Source organism: Nipponia nippon, unplaced genomic scaffold, assembly GCF_047370975.1.
Source record: "Nipponia nippon isolate SJK-2023a ecotype South Korea unplaced genomic scaffold, ASM4737097v1 scaffold_3, whole genome shotgun sequence".
Classification (NCBI taxonomy): domain Eukaryota; kingdom Metazoa; phylum Chordata; class Aves; order Pelecaniformes; family Threskiornithidae; genus Nipponia; species Nipponia nippon.
In genome coordinates this window covers 115,059,461-115,074,719 of record NW_028262347.1, presented here as the reverse complement: position 1 = coordinate 115,074,719, position 15,259 = coordinate 115,059,461, and the positions used below count along the sequence as shown (strand labels likewise).

The following is a 15,259-nucleotide window of genomic DNA, read 5'->3' as shown; positions in this document are numbered from 1 at the left end:
GACAAATCTGGTCTCAGGAGTCTGGTCTCACAGGTTTCTGGAGGAGTAGCAGTGGACGCTGCTTTTGGAGTTGGGCAGTATTTAGAATTTTTTTTTTTAAGATGCATTGTTCTAATTTGCTAATTTATTGCATTATTTTGGGCAGGAAGATAGCTGGATTTCTATTTTGTTATCTTAATTATTGAGTGATGCTTCCAGCATGCACTGGAACAAGCATTTAAGATGCCGTTTGTGGGTTGCTGTGGGGTTTTTGTTTTGTTCTTTTTAATTTTCCAGCAAATTTCTATGGGATTTTGATTTCCTCATCAGTATTACGTTCTCTCTCTGTGATAAATTATCAAAACTGATCAGAGTTTGTACTGCAGAGCAGTCAGGAAGAAGTGACGAAAAGCATGCAAAGTTTTGTGCTATCTGAACAGACTTTTTCCTGAGACTTCTGACTTCAAATTCCGAAAGCTGGAATTCATAATGAAAAACACTGCTAACCTGGTGCACAACCCCTGTCTCTCAGAGTGCAATTATACAATTATGCTGTATGAAACTTGAAGATGGGTTTTCATTATGTCTAGCCTGTGTTCATTTTCATGTTATATTCAAAGTGTTGTTTGTAATCAGGTGATATTGGACTAGAAGAATAGTGGTTTCTAGAAGACCAAAATGATGGAGCTATTTCAACTGTTGTTTTTTTTTGAAGTTATTTTTAACTGTCACATTAATGAGGTGCTGAGTACAAAGCTTTTAATAATTATACATCTGATATCTAACTAACAAAATGAGAGAACGATAAATAAGTAAATAAACAAATCCATCCCTTCCTGGCCCCTCCTGGCATGGTGCAGCAGGTTGTGGGCATGCCTAGCTGCCCAAAAGTAAGTCAACAGCTATCTTGAACTACAGTGCATTTCACCTTTTCATTCTGTATTAGAAACTCTTGCCCACAACAGTAAGTACTCCAAGTCAACTGGTTCATCCTTGTATGGGACACACACAAAAAGTAATTACTGAGTCCTGCTTTGTGTATTGCGACAGCACAACTATGAGTGCTTGCAAAACTACATCGTTTGGAAACGCAATTAATGCCTCTAGGTTACCTGTCTATATTAGATGGGATCATCTTATACACCTAAGAGGTTTTTGTACTTTTTGCAGCAAAGTATAGAACACTTTAAAATTGAGAATTTAAATTATCTCTTGGTTCTGCAAACTTGATCACAAGTTCCATTAATTATGTACACTTATACTGGACTTTTTTTTTTTTTTGTCATTGCCCTATGATCAGATGGAATGAGCAACTTGTACCTCTGTTCAACCTCAGCTTCAAAATCCTACATCTTTCTCTTCTATACCAGATACCAACCTTTGTAATGTGCAAGAGAATTATTTTTTACCTTTGTACCAAGTTTGGCTTAAAGTAACCAATAGGTTCAAAAGTTAAATGTCAGGAGTGAATACATGCACAGTGTGATCAGGTACGATCTCATTTTCATAGAGCAGCCGGTGAACAACAAGCAGGTACCTGGACCTCTCGCTGACGTGCAGCATGAGCCCAGACACGAGCGCAGAACTGAGTTCAGTCATTTAAAAAAAACCTCTCACAATAATTAAGCTGAACCTATGAACAAGCACAATTTTACAAACATGGACAGTCAAATACAAACTGGGATAATCATATAGAAGAGCCAATACTTCTCTTTCTTTCAATAATAAGTAGTGTTTGTGCCCATGGTGGTAGTACTTCCTGAAACATGAACAAACAATGCAATAGATATGTTTGGAAATTTAAATTTGTAGTAAAAATTTAAATTTGTAGTAGAAATTTAAAAATAGCATGAACTCTCAAAGCATACTAAAGGCTAGCCAGTGCTAAAACTGCTATCTATAAATAGCATAGGTTCATACTTCTGAGAGGAGACGAGCATTCAAAATTCCCCAAGTGCCAGTGAACAATGACCAGAAAGAGTTAGTTCTACCTGAGCAATAAAAACACTCAACAGTACTGGGAATTGTACTAGCAGGGGCAGAATAGCTTCAATTTTTTTTCTTTTGTGCCCTGTTCTTCCACTTCCAATTGCATCATTATCACTAACAAAAAGAAAATCAATTCAATGATATTCAAGTGATTCTATGTAAAAAAAAATAAAAACGAAAAACATTTTCATTGTTATTCTTGCAGATCATCTGATCTCCTCAGTACAACCATGACAAATGCTCGGGGGGGGCGGGGGGGGAAACACCCCCCCAAACCAAAATAAAAATCTGAACAAATTGTTACATAGGCTCAGAGCATCAGTTAAGAAATATAGCTGCTCTGAAACATTTAAAGGGAATACAAAAGGGCCTCTACAATAGTATAACCTTTGCCTCTGTCTGATAGCATCACAGTTTACACGGTTTCCATGGAAACCCTCTGCAAACATATGAATGTGCTTGTTGCATTAGATGTCGAACAGAAAATCCTTTGTGGCAACTCTGGAGGGCCATGGCCAGTGCCAACCTCCCAGCAGAATAATGCCCTTCACTATGCCTTGCCCAGCAGGCTCATGACACGCTCGCTCACGTGGCACAGCTGCTGCCATCGCTTGTTTTTCCTCAACTGATAAAAAAAGAGGTGCACATCGTAACTATTAAATATTTCTTCCCACATGGAGAACCCATTTTGCCGCCATCAAACTGATGGCAAAGTCTCTGGTACTGGACCCTCGGATGCAACCCAAGAGCTGCAGAGTGAGGGCACTGACTGGGAGGCTTCCAGCAGGCTTCCAGTCAGGGCGATGGGGAATACATTTACATAATGAATAGACAACTACCCAGAAAGGGAATGCCACAGTTCATTATTACATATTTTGAGAAAAACACATAAAAAAACAAAAAACCACATAAAATTCTCAGCATGCAACAGGTACTTCAGTCCAGAAGAGAAAACTAGTTTCATCGCCTTGTTGTTTCTCATCATGGAAAGATCAACTGATCTACAAATAACTCACGTATTGGATGGGCTCCTCCTCCAGCCACAGAGGCAGGAAAATTCTACTGAAGACAGCCTGAAATGTCATCAGGAGGGTTGGTTTCTTTTTTTGTTGTTAAGGGTATGCGTGCAAGTGAAAGCTGAGGGACTAAAACTTGTTTCTGTTTTACCAAGGAGGAGCTACTGGCAAACATCCGAATGTTGTGTACCATCTGACTTTCCTCAAAATGCATGTCCACTCTGCAGCTCTGCATGTTTTACCAACATTGAAATAAGAGAGCTTCTAGTGAAAGTGCACCTTTAAGACTAATGGCACACATAGCTGGAGCATACCTTGTTTGTAGATTAAAGCATTCCCCTATATCCTTATTCCTCTTAAACAACAAATTCCTAGTACAGCAAGTTTGACTCTAATTTCTGAAATATCAATAGCATAATTTATCTAATTGCTTACAGATGTGCACAGTCTCAGGAAGGACGACAGCTCCAAAGGCTGCATTCAAGATAAAATCAGGTCTGCAGACTGCACGGGAGGTGAACGCCTGCCTGTCCCATTCCATGGAGCACCAGGGAGGCGGGCACCTTTTTGCTCGTGACTGGACACTTCATCTGCGATTCAGCCATTTCCAGCCACTCTTACAGTCACAGTGACAAAAATCAATGATTTAATAGTTTTGTCTTAAAAGCTGAAGAATGAAGGAAGACAGATTTTGTACCAGGAAGAGAAATCAAGCAAACCAAACACTTTTACTTTGCCAACGCTCTGTTTCTATGTTTATTTCTTTCCCTTTCACGCGGGCAGCCCTGAGGGGAAGCCCTCGGTGCTCCCTCCTGGCCACCCTCACCTCACACCCACCACCAGCCCAGGCCCCCACTCATTGGCCGTCAAATTAGCTCTGAGGTCAGCCAACCGCTCCTTAATTTGGCCTTGCCTGAACAATGAAGTAATGAGGGGGTCAGTCGCAGCCCGCGTTGTTCTAATGCTCTAATAGCCTATTGTTCTCTTGTGGTTGCCTCGGGGAGATAAAACACTGAAAGCCGGTGTTTCCTTAGGGGAAGCGAATTCCCACCTTGCATTGCAGGACGTTGGCCAAGGGCTCGTCTTCACAGGGGGCTGGCCCGCCCCGCAACTTGGTGGGTTTGTTTTCATCAGCAGGCAGTTTGCAGGAACATCTGCTCAGCGAAGCGGTGGTGTGGCTCTTGCCCATCACCGCCCACGGGCCCTTCCCTGCAGATCTGTGCAAAACCATGTTTACTCCCTCCGCACGTGGCTGCCACTATAAAGACTACATTGACAGTCCCACAGCTAAAATTTGGCTCCTACCTGATCAATGTTTATGATCTGCTCCCTGACTTGAATTGTAGAAGGATTGAAAGTATAACGGTTGCTACTGAGCTGCAGTAAGTTTCTAGGGAGAGGGGAGCCATGGCATGGGCTCCAGGCAGAGCAGCCTGACAGCGGGGCTGGAGCACCCCCAGTGTCACAGCTTCACATCCACCAGGTTACAGGTAATCATAGAATCATAGAATGCTTTGGGATGGAAGGGACCTTTAAAATTCATCTAATCCAACCCCCCTGCAACTGGCAGGGACATCTACAACCAGATCAGGTTGCTCAGAGCCCCATCCAGCCTGGCCTTAAATGTCTCCAAGGATGGGGCATCCACCACCTCTCTGGGCAACCCGTTCCAGTGTTTCACTACCCTCATTGTAAAAAATTTCTTCCTTATATCCAGTCTGAATCTACCCTCTTTTAGTTTAAAACCATTACCCCTTGTCTTATTGCTACTGGCCCTGCTAAAAAGTCTGTCCCCATCTTTCTTATAAGTCCCCTTTAAGTACTGGAAGGCTGCAATAAGGTCACCCTGCAGCCTTCTCTTCTCCAGGCTGAACAGCCCCAGCTCTTTCAGCCTTTCCTCATGAGAGGTGCTCCATCCCTCTGATCATTTTTGTGGCCTTTCTCTGGACCCTCTCCAGCAGGTCTACATCCTTCTTGTACTGAGGACCCCAGAGCTGGACGCAGGGCTCCAGGTGGGGTCTCACCAGAGCAGAGTGGAGGGGCAGAATCACCTCCCTCGCCCTGCTGGCCACGATTCTTTTGATGCAGCCCAGGATACAATTGGCCTTCTGGGCTGCGAGAGCACATTGCTGGCTCATGTCCAGCTTTTCATCTATCAGTACCCCCAAGTCCCTCTCGGCAGGGCTGCACACAATCCCTTCATCCTGCAGCCTGTACTGATACTGGGGATTACCCCGACCCAAGTGCAGGACCTTGCACTTGGCCTTGCTGAACCTCATGAGGTTAATAATGTTTAATAATAATAATAATGTTTAATGTTAATAATGTTTAAGTATGGCATGGGAGAAAGGACACAACAGACAAATTAATCCAACGATACAGGAAATTATAAGATTGGGAAGTCACTCGTTTTAGATTTTCACCACATCCTCTTGTCCAATGAAGAAGTGCACTGAACATCATTAATGTCCTGCTAATGAGACATCTGACTGCCCAGGACACAGCAATAATGAACGTGAGCTCTGTTTCCACCAAATCTACCAGAAAGATTTGTAAGGGTCTGCTTTCCCACTGACACAAACACATGACTCCCATTAGCCTTAACAAAGGACGAGTGGGAGAGAAACTTCCCAAGGTTGTGTAACTGAACTGTGGCATGCTGAAGACACAGTATAGACTGCTAAGAGAAGTTAGCCATCCCACAACTACAGTGATAGGCCAAATTCTTTCATAATTTTCCCATTAATTTGTTCAACTTTTATCACACAGTTAGAAATTCCTTGCTTTAGGCCAGCAAAAATATTCAGAACTTCTCTTATAGCAAAATTACGGAAAAGATACTGGGATGCTTAGCTCCTATTTTTAGGCTGAAAAACATAACTTCAAATATGCACTTTCTTTTTTATCTTAATGCATTGTCCTTGCATACTATTCTTGACTCCACGGTACAGAAATTCTTACTTCTGTAACAATGCAAATTTGTTGACAGGATGATAGGTTAAAGTTTATCTTTCAGGCTGCTTCCCTTGCACCAGTCAGAAAAATCTAGTTCTGTCAATTTATGTCCCTTTCAGTGCTCAACGAGGCGAGGAAACCGAGCGGAGTGCCAGAATGTGGAAACAATGCAAAAAACTAATGCCAGAGCTGAGTATCTGAATCCTAGGCTAAGCTCTGCATGCCCTCACAAAACTTTGAGATTAATACTACATATCTCAAAACAGCATTTAAGAAAAACCTTATTCACAAATGTTGAAAGCATCATTAACCTACTAAAAGGTAGAAGCTTTTTCTTCATCTTTTCTTCCCAGTTCAAGTTTATGTATTTTAAGATGCTTGGGTGCTTTGCCTTCTTTTTTTTTTTTTTTAACACCAGAAAATCCAATTTTATCCAAATAGGCAATTTAAAAATAGTTGGTCATGTGTTTATCATAAGAAATTTATCTGATGTAATCTAAGGCATTCAATGCTATTATAGTACACAGTAACGAAGGCTGCTTCATGTATTCTTCTGCAGCTTTAAATGAGAACGGACTATTATCTCCTGCTGCAATGACTGATACAGAAGAACATCTAGCCTGCTACTACTTATACACATGATAAAAGTCCATTAGCACATACGATCACAGAAGTTTAACTACTTTGATACAATAAATTGACATAGGGAACTACAGTGCAACAATTGCTATAACTGTGTGACCAGTGCTGTGCTGCATTTTAGAGCTACATGTTAAAATGTATCTTGCGAATTAAAATCAAAATTACCTACCTATTTCTGCTCAACTGTAAAACAAACTACCCACAAAACAAAGGCATACATATTTGATTTTTTTCCTAGAGTTAAAATTAAAGCTTCAAAGTCCAGTACAGCAAATCATGGAACTGCACCATGGCAGAATCAGCCTTGCGCCCAGCGTGGTTGTGCTCACTTCAGCTGCCAGCATATACTCGAAACCCAGAGCCCAGTCCTGTTCAGGCTGACATTCTCCTTGACTTAAGTGGAAGCAAAATCAGATCACATATTCCTCAAAAAACACCATAATATGCAGAACAACTGAGGCAAACACAGAGTAACTAAGTTACAGATTACGCAGATACTCACTACACTGGAAAACCCCATTCAAACGCAGAAATTGTAACTCACCAGTCATGTCACGACATTGAAGATAGAAACCATGCAAGTCTGAAATAGAAGACAATCAAAATACAAGACAACTTTCTGCAGCATCCATCCCCAACCATTCTGTCAAATACACAACGGCAACAGCACAAAGCATCTTTATGACAGGAATAAAAGGCTCTTTAATGCTCCTTTTATTTTTTATTGAATGAACACACTCTTACACAAAATTCATGCAACGATGTCTCGAGCTTTAGTACTGCCACATCGTATTTGATTAGTCAACTAAGGCTTGCAAGTCACATGCAGAACAATTTGAAATATTCATTAATTACATGTAATTACTTCATGTAGCAAGCCAGGTGGTTGATTAAGGCACTCAACTTATTCGTATGTTGAGATATGTAGTTGTCAGGAAGATTAAAATCTTTTTGATGTTTCACCATAACTGACCGAACACTTCTCTGCTCCAAGTCACTGTCCGGCAAAACCCACGGGAGTTAAGAGCCAAAGCCACAGACTCCTCCCAGCTCCAGCATTAGCACTTTGTGTGGTTGACTCTTCTCACAGAATTAGTAATCTTTACTAACAGTGTTCCTCCCTCCAAGGAAGCACATAGCACCACACCCCCCAATTGTTTTAGAAGTACATATATACAAAGACCGTAGCTGAAAAAGATATCATCAGATGTGGTGGGTCCAGAGAAATCTTGTCCTAAATATTTTTCAAGTTTATTCATGAGAAAAGGGTGGAGAAAGAAACCACAGCTACAAGATTCACAAACACAGACTCATTTACAGGTTTGCAAAGCAAATCATGCCACCAACCTGTCACGTAACCCACAGGAAAATGCAGCTGCAGACTCTCTGGATCAAGATATTCACTGTTGGATGAAATTAAATTGCCCAGCTAATATATCAGTTCTTAAAAACTGGTTGGGTTTTTTGCCACTTTTAATCCCTCAGTCAGACAGGCACTAGATTAAAGTGAATTAGGAAATAACATGAAGCCAGAGCAGAAAGCAGCCAGTTTCTTAACTTTAACAACTTCTTGCACTATGGGCCAGTTAAGAGCACTGTTCTCATGCATTGTTTAGTGCCTTGAAATGGACACAGTTGGTTACTGGCCATAAAAATAACTGCAGCTCTACCATTTTTAAATATTTACTAATAAAATACACCAGAGTACAAAACCCAGAGCTGAATTCCTGATATTCAGACCTTTCTGCCAAAACACAAATAGACAAAAAGACCTTCTGGTAAAAATGCTCCAGGAAGCTTTTACACTTTGGTTTTAAAGTACAGATCTGCCTTTCTTTTTCCCTTCCCCAAACACCACCCACTCTTCCAAACAAATAAGTAATCCGATGTTGCACAGGAATTTTAATTGTTTCCATAACTTCTGCTACCTGCCAAAAAAGAACTTAGTGTGACATATACAGGACAGGGTGCCTATGATACATGTGTATTTAAAATAAAATATGAACATACATATATATACACACACATATATACATATGTATAACATACGACTTATGTAATTGTTAAGTTTTGTATAGCTACAAAAACTAGAAGCCTTTGAAAGAGGCAGCCTTTATTCTTTGAAGTAACAGCCACGCTTCGAGCATACTTGACTCTCTGGCTCAGATTTACAATTGAGTTACTACAGCTGAACTTCCTGCGTGCCACGTGAGCCAGGCTTGGTTTGGTGTCTCCTTGCACGCTGTTAGCCATGACAGACGCAAGTTCGCAGTGGAAATCCCTTGCATGAAAGGATGCAGTCCTTCGTATTTGCTGAAATTACAGGCCCACAGATCTCTGCAGCAGTCTCTGCAAGAGTTTGGCTGATGTAGGTGCTGTGACTGAAAGCCTGGCTCCTTTCAAGAGTTGTGTAACTTTTTGTTTTATTTATATATATTATTTTTATATATATATATATATATTTTTTTTTTTTTAAGATCTTGGTCTGTCAACCCTTCCTCACTCTGCACAGTATTTCTCACCACAAATAATGGCCCTGGTTTCAGTGGGACCTTTGAAATACTCATCTTGTGGTAGAAGTAATTGCACAACACGAGCTGGTGGGGACACTTTCAGCATATTTGTACAACTTCATTTATTTAGTTATTAGGACCAGGTCTTAAAACAACAAAAACTTTCTCTAGCATTTGTTTAACAAACAATCCATTCTACATATCAGACTATTTATAAATATACAATATGCAATCACTGTGTATCAGTAAAATCCCTAGGATTGTTGTAGTTATTTTGGCAAAAGAGCTTATAGATGTTCCCCTGAGTAAACTGCATGGCAGCACAAGCCTGCTAGTAGAGGAGGCGTAACAATTCCATAAAACAAAAGTGCATTTAGAACAGTTTAATAAACAAGGGGAAAAATATCTGTGGGACTTGAAGGGTGGGAGCTAACAAAATATTATCTTCAACAATAGATACTACACATTTTTCCACTGATTTTACGACTAAACCCAGCACGCTACAGTTTCTGACACCATTAGTGCTCAGAATCTACTTTTGACAGCATTTTTTGATTTGCGATGGGTGGCTTGTTTTAGCATTGTTATGGGCTGGGTGAAGCCTCGAGGCAGACATGCAGCCCTGTTGATAACATGCGTATTTTCCAACCCCGTGATAAATTTCCCACAACTGCTGGCTGGGAACATGACTTTCAGCAACTTGACTGTTTCATATTTGGCTAAAGCAGCATCAGTGCATTTGATATAACAGCTCCAAGACTATAGATGGAAGCAACCATTTTCAAAACAAATTACTTTCAACGCTCAACTTCAGACTCCTATTTTCAGAAAATACTGACTGTCGCTTTCAGAAAGCCAATCCTCCTCGAACAGAGTTTTCAAGCTGGAAATCCAAAGTCAGAAATTACTTTTGGAAGGTGCAGCTGGGATTTGAATACCAACGTCAACAGTGCTGGTCGTTACAGCTTAGGAGAGGCTTTATTTTGTGTGCAAATCCTAATAAGCGTACATATTTCAGTACTTTTGCATCACTACCGCTGAGATCTGCACTCTTTTCAAAGCCTAAAAAACTTGCCTTTTGCAGCTGCAAAGGAAATGACAAGAGAAGAAAAACACAGCCAGTGTATATCAGCAATTAATTCCATCCACAACTGCCCAGCTGTTTACGCACGGAGGAACCGGCCTGTTTCCTCTCCAAGCTTTTGCCACTGAAAGCTGATACTGCGCTTTCAGAGACGCGGGCTGTTGGTAACGCGTTAGGAATGCGCGCGAGATCGCACAGAGCTGAAGAAGAAGAAATGAAATCCAGACCAGCCCTCTGCGTATCTGTGTTATGAGGATAAAGTTATCTGGGGGAGAGGGCGGCGGGAGCGGGGATGGGGAGCTGCCAGCAAAGCCAGGCTCAGCGCGCAGGACGGACGCGACTGTCACTTACTGGCAGAGACAAGGTGGGACGGTCTCAAAAACCCATGTGTCCCTACAGCTCTGCCAAGATGTTTTTACATTGGCTGATGCCAAACAGGTAGATTTGGGGGCACTTCACAAAAGCCATTACTGTCACTTGGGATCAGAGCTTTTACAATGAAGTTGCTGGAGACTTGGCTCCATCTATACCAGAGTAGGACTTATTGGTAAGGGATTACTACTTATTGGTAATTATTACTTATTGGTAAGCAATCTTCCCAACACTTGCAGCCCTGAAGATCCAGAACTTAAGGCAGAATTCCGTCCTTTAGAGTCTTTCCTATGAATATAATCTCCTCATGCCACCCTTGGGATTTCATGAAAGGCACAGAGTATATAAAAGGAGGATGCGATGGGTAACCTCTACAAACCTCGCCCTGTTGAGCACCTGGAAATTTCATCCCACTCTGGAATCAACTCACCAGGCTTCATGCACAGCTCATCTTTTTCCTCTAACATATTAAAAAAACAAAAACAGCATGTATTTTTTCCTGCCTTTACCCAAGTCAGCCCCCATTTAAAAATTCCAAATTATCCATATGGATTCCTTTTTGCTGGGTAAAGCCACAGACATCAAGATGCTTCTAATATATACTACTGGCATTTTTTCTTCAGCTCCAACACCACCAGTTAAAAAGAGCTCCTTTGATCTTTAGTAACATCAGGTCACCTTTTGATTTGCTGGACCACTCAACCAGGGGCAACCTTTCAAACTGCACAGGTATTCAGAAGAATAACACTAATGAGAAAATATTTGCACCTGACACTTTTCAAGACCAGTACCTAAGGTAAGAAGTAACTATTGAAGGGCTATTCCCTTTACAAAAAGGCATGCCGAAGTACCATGCTGCATATTTTGCTGAATAAATTGGGTTTGCTAAAACTACAGGCTTCTGTACCGGTGTGTGGAAAGAAAAACATTCTGCAGAAATAAGACTGTGATATTGTGTTCATAGAGTAATGAAACAAATATGAGAACAATATTCCTTTACCAAAAAAGATTGATGAAATATTTAAACATTACCTTTTTAAATATGGATCTCTAAAGTTTAGATCTATGCTTCAGAAGATTGGTATCATCTCTGAAACACCTACACAAGCACGCAGTGTTAGCACTGGGAAAATACAAAAAGTAGAGGACTTTCAGTAATTTACACTTTCCCAAGGAAAGTAAATCCAAATCCTATCGTTGACTGGAAAGTATGAATTTGTACGAATGGCTTAAAATACCCTCTCTTTTTACTCCCTTGGAACCAATGACTCAGTAATGGGTAAACAGAAGCAGCACAGTTTTTTTTAAATCAGAAGTATAGCACACTTCAGACTGCAAGTAATCTCACTATATTGTCACAGGAATAGTTCCATGGCTGCTTGAAAGCAAGAACAGCACTCATCATTATTCCTGTAATTTCACTCTTAGCTGCTCAACATCGGGCAAATCCATTGGAGGATTTCTTACATTGCTTACTGTCGGCCACAGCAAAACCTGACCTTCTCATATATTAGAAACACATACAGAAAGTTTGTGTATGTGACCAATCGAGTTTTACATTGGGGAAGAAGGCACGAGGGAGGGAGGTGGAAGCAAGGGCACCCAGCAGCAGTTGCACTGAGCAACCCCATGACCCCCAGGGCACATAGGCCAGCGCTCCAAGACGGTTAGTTCTTTTCACATAAGGTGCTGCAATGCAAATAATAATAATAATATACCTTACTTATACATTACTTAGTATATTATTTATCGTAAATATTGGGCAATACAAGGCAAAACTGTATTTAAACAGCAAAACAATGTGAAGTTTTTAATCTAAAAATCCCAGAGGGATTAAAGGTGTTATTAGACCTACCTCAAAATCCAAGATATTCCAGCAAACTAAGGGGTGGTGACAGTGCTGTAGCTGCCTCTCAAGAAATTATGTAGCTTAGAAATGAGACTCACTCCACCCAGTTATTAGAATGGGTATTAATTCAATAGCTATCAATTTCAAAATTGTTTCTCAGGCTCAGTTTTCAGTAATATTTTGATAGAAGGTAGTGAAAATATTGATAGATGTTAGAAGTGACAACAGAGTAAATTTCACTGCATCAGTAAAACTCGGCTGAGCACTACAAATAAAAATCAGTCATTCAAGTGAATCTTGCAGGTGCATGTATGCCAACTGGCTAACCAAACACAACTGTTCACAGACTAGTCTCTTCTCTTTCTACTTTTTCTTCTCCAAAGCAAAATTCTTTCTTGTGCAGCAAACCTATCCAGATCTATGCATCATTTAAAAGCATGGAAGATGTGTCCCAGAAATAAATACCACAATTCTTCTGCTCTTAAGGATTTAGCGTTTAAATTCAGGCATGATGCTTCAAGCTGGAGATAAACTTAAGTGACTACGGCTAAAATTCAGATGCAGAGAGGGCTCCAAGCCTGCCTACCACTTACATCCCAAAATAGACTTACGAGTGAGTAGTAGTGAGGTTTTAAGTGGCGCATAGCTCTCAGATTTGCTACACAGCGAAGAATTTCACACTAAAAGAATGCAAAGGGGTTTAGAAAATCCCTAGTTTCACACTCAGCTGTAGCATGAGGAAGTTGCATTTACTCACGCTGACAAAGTGCCCACATGAATGAACAGGCAATACGTATCTCATACGTTAGAATAATTACTGAAATGTGGAAGGTGCTTGATAATGCCTAGAAACGCTTACATTACATAATGGTTAAGGATAAATAGCAAAGAGGAGCTCAGTGTGTGAATTACCACATTTCATACTTTATTGTTAAATAATTTGTGAATCACTTGGGATGATTTAAGTTTTTCTCTCTCCGGAATTTGAATCAGGAACAAAGTTGCCAAATATCTAGAAGTTCCCAGTCTGAAAGGAAAATTCCTAAGTTCTAAAGTAATAGTTTTCATTTATCATTCATATTATGTATGAACTACTGAAACTTAACATCTTCTTGTTCAACATTTGTGTTCGTGGATTCATTAGGTCCTAGAGTGTGATTCGTGGATTCATTAGGTCCTAGAGTGTGATTCTTTTTGCCTAACTTTAAATGTTTAATTAGACAATGAATTCAAATGTTATGTAAAGTCTCTCTCTAGGATGAAGCGAGTCATTTTCTAGACTTCATTGGCTGCATTGCAGACTTACAGCGATTGCAACAGAGGCACATAATTCACAAGTAGACATCCATATTGCAGACATCTCAAGTTATGCAAGACGCATGCTGCTCTAAAACACCAGCAAGCTACATGCAAGACCGAGGAAACACATAGGAAGAGATCACTTAGCTATTTCAAATACTAAGGGGGGGAAAAATGGTAAATGGTGGATTTAAGAACAAGAGCCTACTCACTAAATTCTTGCAATTCACACAGCACGACGGGTAGTACATTTTGGCACGTGTTTTTTCTATGCATGTCCCTAACTCCACAGGCAAAGGAGTTTTTACATTGCTCCAGTCAATAAGCCATATTACATACTAATTTTCTGCATTGTGATACAACACAGTATAAAATGACTACCTAGCAGTACCAAGCAAATAACCAAGATTTGGCAACAGTAGTGTGACTGCAGACTAAAATATGCTGTGAGAAAATGTCACCAGGCACAAACAAGCTCTCAGAATACCAAGTGCAGGAGCTGCTAACATAACAAACATTAAGTGAAAATACATGCCTGATTCCTTAAAGAATATAAATTAAAAAAATGTCAACATGCAGGGAATAAAGCAGAAGGAAAATTGAGGGGAGGAAGAATGAGGGAAATGTAGTAGATTTAAATTTTATTGGGTTTGTGATCAAAGTACAAATTTACTTGATTAGGAAAACGTATGTCTACAGAGACTACTGTAAAGCAAATAAGTTTAAGAGAAAATGGTGTTTAACAAGTTCCACAAAAGACTTTTAAAACAACAATAATGTTTTCCCTCCCACTCCCAGCAAATGCTTGCAGGTAATGCACATCTCAAAGACTGTCTTCTGTATTTTATTATTGCTGTCAAGAAAGAAAAATGAGCCAAGAAGTTAGCAAATACATTACACAACACACTTCTGGCCATCAGTGTGGTACTGAAGTCTTTACATTTCAATGTTTGCATGACATGTAAATAATCAAAGTACTCCTTTATACTAGAAATCCTTTCACAGTCCATGTTGAAAGTTGAGTTAGAGCAACAACAAAGCCCTTGCATCCATCCGCCCACTACAAGCACCTTGCTACACGCAGTTTATTGCAGTGAAATGTATTGAACATATTGCACTGAAATGTATTTGGTAAAAGCTAATTTAAGCTCACCTCCTTATACGACAGCTAGATGACCTGGGATTGAATTGTCATGATTCACAGCAAACATGCAACATTGTAAGTTATGGTGAAGATGAACGGATTTTTGAATACTTTTCTGAATCACGCAAGCTTATCAGTACCCACCTACAGACATATGCTTTCTTCCATATGACACAACATGTGCAAAATAACAAACGGTGCAAACTCAGTGTTTTATGCTTTAAAGAGAACAGCATAAATTTATCTACAGTGTATCTCCTCAAAGCCTGAAGGACAGATTTAGCCAAAGAAAATGTTTCCATGGAAGTAACCTGACATCTTTGGTAACCTTTCCTCATTTTATGTTTCCTTGGTGCCGAATTGGTATATAGCTGGCAGATGCAGGGGGCGGCCTTTTCGCTGGCCTAGTAAATCTGT

At 40.3% G+C, this 15,259-nt stretch overlaps 1 protein-coding gene across 6 annotated transcripts in view; it reads right to left on the bottom strand.

Annotated features, from left to right (window-relative positions):
- The window catches only part of ADD3 (adducin 3), a 112,791-nt gene that overhangs the window by 41,346 nt on the left and 56,186 nt on the right, over positions 1–15,259 (bottom strand). The window contains exon 3 of one of the 6 annotated variants that reach the window (XM_087765138.1): positions 7,126–7,164. The exons of the other annotated variants lie outside the window; for them this stretch is intronic. The gene's annotated coding sequence lies outside the window, so the exon portion shown is untranslated. The remainder of the gene's footprint in view (positions 1–7,125; positions 7,165–15,259) is intronic. 6 annotated transcript variants of the gene reach the window in all.